Below are 9,503 nucleotides of genomic sequence, written 5' to 3' on the forward strand. Positions count from 1 at the left end.
AGAAGTCTTGGTTACACTTAAGTAGGTAACCTGGTGTCACTGGGCAACTCTGACCTAGAGCTTCTGGGACCAACAGTCTTGTCATCTGGAGGGTCCACCAATCATCTGGTCCTCAGTGGCTTGCTTCTGTTCAGCCGATTCCTTCTGGCTGCAGTTGGTAACCCTCTTTTCTCTGTGGATGGCACAGTGTCTCCATCAAAGGACCTGGATTAAGGCCAAAAGTTCTGGAACTGTGCCCAAATGTTGTGGTCCAGGGTGACTACCACTGCCCCTGTATATCAGGTCCCATCCTGAACGTAACTGCTCCCATCCGTGAACAGTACCTTGTCATCTGTTACCTCTATGCAGTCATGAATGGGTTCCTCCATCATCGTCCCCAATCATTTTTTGATAGTATGCTATTTAGTCTCCAAGTGCTTGAATTTTTCATTGTTTTTATTGTAGTCGATTTCTAATTGTATGTCATTGTGACCTGAGAAGATGCTTGATATGACTTCTATCTTCTTGAATTTTAAGAGGCTTTGCCTGTGTCCCAATATGTGGTCTATCATTGAAAATGTCCCATGTTAACTTGAGAAGAATATGTAATCTGTTGCTTTGCGATTAAATGTTGTGAAGATGCCAATTAATTCTATCTAATCCAGTTATTCATTTAGCATTGCTGTTTCTTTGCTCATTTTTTTTTGTTTAGAGGGTTTATCCAATGGTGCCAATGGAGTATTAAGGCCCCCTACGATGATTGTATTGCTATTGATCTCTCCCTTGATATCTTCCAGTTATTTTTATGCATTTGAGTGCTCTTGTATTGGGTGCACATATGTTTACCATGTTTACCAGAGTTATATCCTCTTGTTGAATTGCTCCCTTTAGTATTATGAAGTGGCCCTCCTTATCGCTTGTTATGGCCTTCACTTTAATGTCTATTTAGTCAGATTTAAGTATTGCTACCCCAGTTTTTCTTTTTTTTTTTATTTCCATTTGCCTGAAAATTTTTTTCTCATTCCTTCACTATCAGTCACTGTGAGTCCTTTGTTCTGAGGTATCTCTCTTGTAGACAGCAATATATGAGTTATGTTTTGTTATACATTCAGCTACCCTATATCTTTTGGAGCATTTAGTCCATTTACTTTTAATGTTATTATTGAATAGTGACCTAGTGTACATTGAAAGGAAATTAATTAGAAGGTGGCTGGCATAGTGGGACTTGGCAAGACAGGCCAGACATGCCCTGGAGCCAACCTTCTGCAGTCACTCAGTGTCTGTGGAGTGAGCAGAGTACCTGAGGCAGGTGGGTTACCTCAGCCTGCTCTGCAGGGATCAGGCCGAAACCAGTTGTCCAACATCCCCCAAGGGGTCCGGAAGTGTAAGAGGGCATTCTACAAAATTGCTGTTATAAAGGGTGTGGAACTCAAATGCAAGTGTGCAGTAAACCAGATTCAGGGCCTACAGTGCCCCAGCAACAACATAACCCACGGCTGAAGTTGAAGTCATGTGGCCCCATGAGGAATTGGGCTCCCTTTCCTATGGTTTTTGGGTACATCACCTGAGAACCACCACTGCCAAGTTATTATAGCTTTGCAGCTCCTTCATTGAGTGTCTGCCTCTTGGTGGTCAGTGTGTGTCAAAGGGACAACTTGTATGGAGGGAATGGCACTTAGCATATAAGCCTTTTATAAATATAGATACTTGTTTATAGCCATTTTTACTTTTGTGCCCATATTCCTTCTTCCCTTCCTACTTCTTTTTATGACAGTCCCTTTAGCTTTTCTTCCATTGCTGGCTTGGTGGTATTGAACTCCCTTAGCCTTTTTTTTTTTGTCTGTGAAGCTCCTGATTTCCCCTTCAATTCTGAATGATAGCCTTGCTGGGTATAGTATTCTTGAGTTCAGTCCCTTGCTTTGCATCACTTTGTATACTTCATTTCATTCCCTTCTGGCCCAGTGTGCTTCTGTTGAAAAATCAGTTGGTAGTCTAATAGGAGATCCTTTGTAGATAACTTTCTGTCTCTCTCTGGCAACCTTTAAGATTCTTACTTTGTTGCTATTTTCCAATTTAATTATGAAATTTCTTGGTGTTGGTCTTTCAGGATTCATCTTGTTTGAGACTCTGTGTGTTTCTTGGACTTGTGTGACATTTTTTTATTCCTCAAATCAGGGAAATTTTCTGTCATTATTTCTTCAAACAGGCTTTCTATTCCTTGCTCAGCTTCCTTTCCTTCTGTCCCCCCTATTATACGAATGTTGTTTCATTTCACGTTGTACCGAAGCTTCCTTAGGCTCTCCTCCTGCTTTGTAAGTTTCATTTTCCAGTTGCTGCTCTGCTTTGGTGTTTTTTTCTACCTTGTATTCTAATTCACTGATGTGATCTTCAGCTTCTTCTAGTCTACTGTTGAAGCCTTTCATTGTATTCTTTATCCATCTATGTCATTCTTCATTTCCTCTTTGTTTATTTTCATATTGGTGAAATTCTCTTTCAGGTACTTATAATTTCATTGAGTTGTGTGCATTTGTCATCCAGCTGTTTGAGCATCTTTATAATCATTACTCTGAATTCTTTGTCTGACAAATTACGTACCTCCATTTCATTTCATTCCTTTTCTGGTGATTCCTCTTTTTCTTTCCTTTGAGGATTGTTTTGTTATCTCTCCATTTTTGCCAAAACACTTTAATTGGTTCTATGTCTTAGATCCAACTGTTTGCTACCCTGGTTCTTTTGGATGTGGTCCTATGTAGTTGGTGATTTTTGGGACCCAATGGTGCAGTATCTCAGATCTCCTGAGCTTAGTTTTCTAGTGGAGCCCCCCTACTTGAGCTATTTGGGTTCTCTGATGTAGTTGGATCATGAATGTTAGTTTCTCATTCTTGAATGAAGTCTCCTCACAGGTTGTCTGATGATGTAACTCACCCCCAGTTTCGTCATGCAAGCTGTTGTGGATGTGCTCGTGGTTCCAGCTCTTGTGGAAAGGGTTACCTGAAGTCTTACTGGCATGCACTCACTGTGAGATCCCAAAGTCCATGACCTGGGAAAAAGTGGTCTTGAGGCCTGAGGCTCAGGTAGTGTGACTGTGGTCAGTGTTGTGTGACTCTTGCTGAGGTAGCATCACTGTGGCAATCACTGTCAAGTTCCCAGGGCTCATGGAGGAGGGAAGCAGCTGTCCCATAGTCTGTGGATAAGGCGGTAGGACTCTGGCCAGGGTGATTTCACTCTGCAAATGTCAAGGGGGTCCAGGATCCAGTGGCTGTAAGTGTGGGAATCTTGGAGTCTATGGCTGAAGCTGTGAAAATTGTCTGAGTATGCGAGCCCTCAGTAGCTCACTGCGGTGTCCAGACACTGGCTGCCAAGAAGGAGTTGCAGTTTCTGCTAAGGGAGCTGCACATCCTGGGGTCTGCAGGTCTGCAGGCAAGGCAGCATGACTTTGGCTGGAGTAGCTTTAAGATCCTGGACCGTGTCCATGGCCAGTTTGGGTGGTGCTAAGGCTGGATTCCTAGTGGAGGTGGCTGTCTCCTTCAGGATGGTGTGGGCTCCATGCCCAAGCCCCGCAGCCTGGGGAGTGCCCGCAGCTGTGGCAGGTTCTTCCCATCCAGGAGAGCTTGGTCTGCTAGTCCATGATACTCCTCCAGGATCTAACTGTCCCTCACTCACTCACACATACACCACACATCCACACCCCCCTTTCACTCTCTCACTCACTCACACTTTCTCCTTCACCACCGTTCTTCCAGCCGCCATCTTGCAAATACTCTGATGCCAATTTTTATCATATTTACCCCATTCATCTCATTAATAGTTAGGTTCAGCCCTAGTCTGTTTGGCTGAGTGGAGCATTGGCCTGAGGACTGAAGAGTCCCAAGTTTGATTCCGGTCAAGGGCACATGCCTGGGTTGTGGGCGTGATACCCAGTAGGGGGTGTGCAGGAGGCAGCCAATCAATGATTCTCTTTCATTATTAATGTTTCTGTCTCTCTCTTCCTCTCTGAAATCAATAAAAATATATTTTAAAAAATAGGTTGATCAATTTGTTTTGCAAATTTTAGCAATCATTGTCTCTCATTGCATGATTCTTTGAAAACTAGTTTTTTCATATATTTTGACCATTTTTTAGTTGTTTTATGTGAAAGGGTAAATTCAGTCCTTGTTAATATCTTAGCTGGAAGCGTAAGTATGGTGCCATTTAAAAAAAGAGCATCCTTTTTCTCCTTCATATCACCAAATGTCAGGCTTGTCAGTTCTCTAGGTATCTCCACTGCTTTCTAAAACCCTTAATTAAGTCTGAATTCAAGCCACTTACACAAGAGCAGCATCTTACTCACTGACTCTTCAACCATATATATCTTCCTGCCTTTAACAATATGGCCCCAATCAGCCATTATAACCCTTATGTATTACAACAGTCACAATGGAAGTAATGTTCATGGAGGATATACTTTGGGGAAAAGAAATTTCTTTCAGAAATTTGGATTGGTCTATTTATGAAAATCCAGCTGGAAATTTGAGGAAATAGTATGAAGAATTCAAGCCAAGAAAATATCAGAGCTTATATTCACTGAGTGTTTTAGATAAATAGTCTTTGAATTTGATATGTATGGAATCGCCTACATGCTCCATTTGTAGCTCACTGTAGGAACAGACCAAGCCTCAAGTTCTCCTGTTGTCTATGTTTCTATCACAGTGCTTACTGAACATAATGCCTCTACTTATTTTTATTTTTTTCCTCAGATTTAAATAACATAAGATTAATATTGGGGAATAAAGTGAGAAAGAGCCAAACATGTAATTTTATATGAGTAACAGCACTTGAAATAAAATAATCCTACGGCATTAACTTGCGTATGAAACTGGAATCTACAACTTGCTATGACAAACATATACCAGTTCCTAGTTGACTATGTATTTCTTAAGCATATGTTATAGAAGTGGCTTTTTTTCTTTATTAAACTCACATTTATTTTCAGCATGCCTAATTCTGTGACAAGCACTTAAGCCCTGGTTGTTCTGGCTATCAAGAGCAGTAGATTCAGACAGCTGCCTGTGGCTCTACCTCTTGGACTCCACTTGTGTGTACACCTTGATGGTGTCATGATACCGGTCTTCAGGGGGCTGAAAGTTGGAGAGCAGTGTGTGTAATTTGGCCCTTCTTTCTCGAAGGGGAACAGACTGGAGTCCTGCTTTATGGCTTCCACTTAGAGCTCCTGGGACAGGAGTTGCAGTTCGTGCAGAGCTTCCTGCTGGGCCTCAAGCATGGACTTGATAGCTTTCCTCTCCTTCTCATTCTGTCCTTGCTTTATAGGGAGCATTTCTTTAGAAGTAAAACTCTCCACTCAACTTAACCTCCTCAAAGGAGAGCTCTACCTGAGGTTGTTGTTTCACTTTGTCTAATAACCACCAGGTATAATAAAATCTTCAATGGGAATTAGGTCCTGGCCAGCCTTTTCTAGTCATCCGTTCCTCTTTTTCAATGGTCAATAGCAGCTAGGTCTTTTTTAGGATCTACCTTCTTCTCCTTTTGAAGAGGTTCTGCTCTAATGGAAAAAAGTTTCCAAAAAGACAACAATGAAGCTTGCTGGTAGGTGTCTCTAATCTGTGTCTGCCAAGGTTCCAGAAGCCAGCACTGTGAGTGCACAGCTCGCACAGTAGTGGTATACGGAATGGCAAGTGGACTCTCCTTATTGTGGGTTCTTGTCCTACAAAGTTTGAAGAATAAAATTTGTGGAATAAAAGACTTTTTTTTTTTAAAATGTGCAAGTTTATTGCAAGCATATACAAATTCACCCTTGGGAGGGGTCCCCGAATCCGGGAAAAAAAACTGCTCTCTCTTTCTCTCTCTCTCTCTCTCTCTCTCTCTCTCTCTCTCTCTCTCTCTCTCTCTCTCTCTCTCTCAGAAAAAAAAAAATATAGACCTCTGAGTCTCTTTGTTTATGGGTTTAATGCTTACCTTGTAGCATTCTTATAAATAATCTGGCGGCTTGAATCTGTCTCTGCCCATCATGTATGCATTCCTCTCCCATGGACTCCCCCTTCCCTAAACTGCCTCTCCTATCTCTAAAATTCTTTCAGTAGCTCCCAGCACTGTGGCAGCCATAGCCCCTAAGACAGCTGATCAGCTGTTTCTGCACCGTGGCAGTGCGGTCTGTGATGCCTAGCACTATAGCCCAAGAAGTTTTTTTTGTTTGTTTGTTTTTTTAATATTTCTATTTGTGCTGTCTAGGGCATTGGAAATTGTGTTTTGGATGATCCATGAAGGCTAAATGGAAGAAATAAGTGGATCATTTGGCCCTTTCATTTTTATGGCCTCCAAAAGACTAAAGGGATTTTCAAGCAGTATGTATACTAATAATCCATAAATTCATTAGTTTATTCTCACATGGATATATTAAAACAACCAGTGAGCATTTTGTGGGTTCAGCTTCTGTTTTTTACATGTGCTCTATCTCCCCAAAACTTTTTACTAACAAAATCACTCAGGTAGAGGCTTTAGGCTAATGTTGGTTCCCAAGCCTACTTCAAATATGTCATAATGGATCTAAGGGGCATATATAGACACAGAGATTGGCAACTCTCATTTCCACAGAACAGGAGTGAGTCCACTGCAGAGCTGGGCCTATTCCTATTCCTGGCACAGGGGAATCTTCTGCCAGGCTGCTTTGTTTTTGTCTGGGAGATCTGCTTTCTCAGTGAGAGACAAATCACATGCTAAATTCATCTTATACATGGGCTATGTGACAAAACATAAAGAACTAGAAATTTCATTTTCATGGCTGCTAAGCATGTTCCCTTAATAAAGGAAGAGATAAATATGTTTCTCTGCAAATGTACCAAGTGTGTTCATGGATGGAGAGACCGAGCTTAGGTGTGACAGCTTTGAATACTGAATCACAATCAGGCCCTGCTGCAACTACACTGGTTGACTGGCAGTGCTTGCATGGCCAGGCCAAGGGCCTGTCTTGGGAGTCATTCGCATTTCATGCTGTAGCATTTATAAAAGGGAAGCCAGAAGTACAGAGACATTTTAAAGACCATTTAAGGTTGCGAACATATGGGTCGAGGAATACACCAAGCTGGGAATTATAAGGACCTTTGGTCCTTTAAAATGTTCCACAGCCTTTATGACAGGGCAGTAAGAAGAGAGAGCAGGAGAGGGATATGGCTTATTTATCAGCAAAATTCAGCATGAACAGTCACAAACCCTCTGCTATCTCTGAAGATGACTCTGATAAGTCATCCACTTGAGCACATAGCTCTCTGTCCCATTTCTTTGGCCTAGCAAAAAATAACAAATAGTGGTACCCTAAAGAATAAATATAAGATGTTGTAACTCCACTTTAAATTATGGAAGTGCTTCAGTATTTTCTTTTAGAAAGTATAAAAACTAAGAGACACTAGTATAACTTATCAGAAAAAAAAATCAATCAATATCCCTGGTGGGCTTGGTAAGTGAGGATCCTATTGTCTGTGAGATGAAGGTGTGAAAAGAAGAAAATTAAAATAATAGAGGCATAGGAAAAATGAGTTTTATTAAATGTTCTAATAGTTCAGAGTTGTAATATTTTCTTTTCTGTAAGCAAGTGGTATATCGATATATGTATTGTCAAAATACAAAGGAGATTCACATAAATCCACATAGAGATCAGGAGGATAATATAAAGCAAAAAAAAATAAGTACAAATTTTGAAAGCCAAGAAAAAAGTAATATTTTTTTAAAGAGTACAGAGATTTTCTTATACCTTGGCATTGCTGGGCCTACTAATGTAATCAATGCTAATCACAGAATGTTGCTAGGCAATGCATGTCTTGATGCCAGTCATGTGACTCTATTTTTCTTTGTAGAGTGCCAATCTCTACTTTCTGAGACTATCACTTTCTGTTTTTTAGGGATGCAATTATACTGTGTTTATTCTGTTTTGTTAAGGTTGTATAGCTCAAATCTGTGTACTTTTCTTGAGAATTAAATATGTGTATTCTTGTTAAAACTGGACCATGAAGTGCTTTGAAAGAAGATAAGATAGAGAATTATCAATATTAGACATGGTCTTTTAGTAAGCTGATGAGGGAAATGGGGATTAACACTAATGCTAATGCAATTTATGTGCAGATCTCTTCATAATACATGTACCTGGCATCCTTCAATGTCACATGATCTTTAGGGAACAAACTCCATTACTGAGTGCATTTCAAAGAGCTTAGAACAAAAATATAAATAAATATATGGAAAACTAACTCTGAAATTGCACTTTCATAGTGAGGATCACCTCATTCTTTCAGCGGCACCATACTCATATTTCTTTATGACATATATCATATTATTTATTCACTACTCTATCTCCAAATGAAGGTCAGCTCTCTGAGTTTTGTGGTTTGAGATTTGTGGTTTTACTTTTGTGCATCTCTGTATTAGTGGAGTACAGTGACACCTTTCATACATGGTCTCGGGTATATAACTGTTGGTTGGGAACCAAATTCACTCTGATATGATTATACTGACATAAATTCAGTGCAAACTTAGTTTTATTTCAGCTTTGCCCTCTATATTTGTCTATATTCTTATTAGACATAAAACTTTCTTCCTAAAATATTTTAACTTTGAGTATTAAGTTTGTGATTAAGTAGAATAGATTTTATATTTAAACTTTGTGTATGTAGTAGCTTAAGCTATACATACATAGAAAATGTTGTACTTCTGGTTTTAGCTTAAGCACATAAAAAGCTTGAAAGTCATTGCTCCCATCCTTACAAGAATAAGATTAAAAAAATGAAAATTAATGACTTCTCTCAGACCCTTCAGAGAACTAAGTTCAAAGGACAAATTGCTACCCTATCTGAAAAGACAAGCACATCCAGAGAGACACAGTTAATGTTTTGACAGAATGCATGGGCAAACGATCAGCCAGCACTCTGAGGGAGGAAAGTTTAACTTTCATTTCACAGATCTGCTAGTCCAGGGGAATTCTGGATCCAAAGCCTGAACTGAACTTGTGAGGAGGCTCTGACCTATATACCTCCTCCTCTGGCGGGCCCCTGAAGATCCCTGCAGTTTTGGCAGGGACTTGGGGACATGCTCTGAGCCCCGCCCAAGTCAGTCAGAATGGGGAAGTAAGACTACAGTTTTAACCAGATTCTGAACTAGATCACAAGCTCCCCCCACCCCATTTTCCTTTTCACTAAGATCTGTTTACCTGGAGAAGATGCTGATGGAACCATAAACTGGTATGAACATATAAAGAGTAACTTCGATGAACAATTGGAGACTGGGTATCGATTAGCATGAGAATGAGAAAGCCTTAGAGGGACACAGTCTTAGGAAGGCCTCTCCACTTTTGTGGGCTTTATTTCTGGGAACTTTGCTAGGCTTTCATAATGATGGTGAAAATGAGAATTTTTTTGGGGGGGGAGGGGGCTAGCAATCTGAATCTGCGCCATTAACCTAATGTACATTTTTGTTAGCCACTGCCCCTTGAATTGTCTAGTCCTACAAGACCTGTTTATTCCCAGTTTGGAGGGGCCATAAAT

General features: G+C 40.4%; 1 pseudogene; it reads right to left on the reverse strand.

Annotated features, from left to right (window-relative positions):
• Positions 1-4,924: 4,924 nt before the first annotated feature.
• Positions 4,925-8,418, reverse strand: LOC118720208 (annotated as a pseudogene).
• Between the last annotated feature and the right edge of the window lie 1,085 nt (positions 8,419-9,503).

Source organism: Pipistrellus kuhlii, unplaced genomic scaffold, assembly GCF_014108245.1.
Source record: "Pipistrellus kuhlii isolate mPipKuh1 unplaced genomic scaffold, mPipKuh1.p scaffold_m20_p_16, whole genome shotgun sequence".
In the NCBI taxonomy this organism is placed as follows: domain Eukaryota; kingdom Metazoa; phylum Chordata; class Mammalia; order Chiroptera; family Vespertilionidae; genus Pipistrellus; species Pipistrellus kuhlii.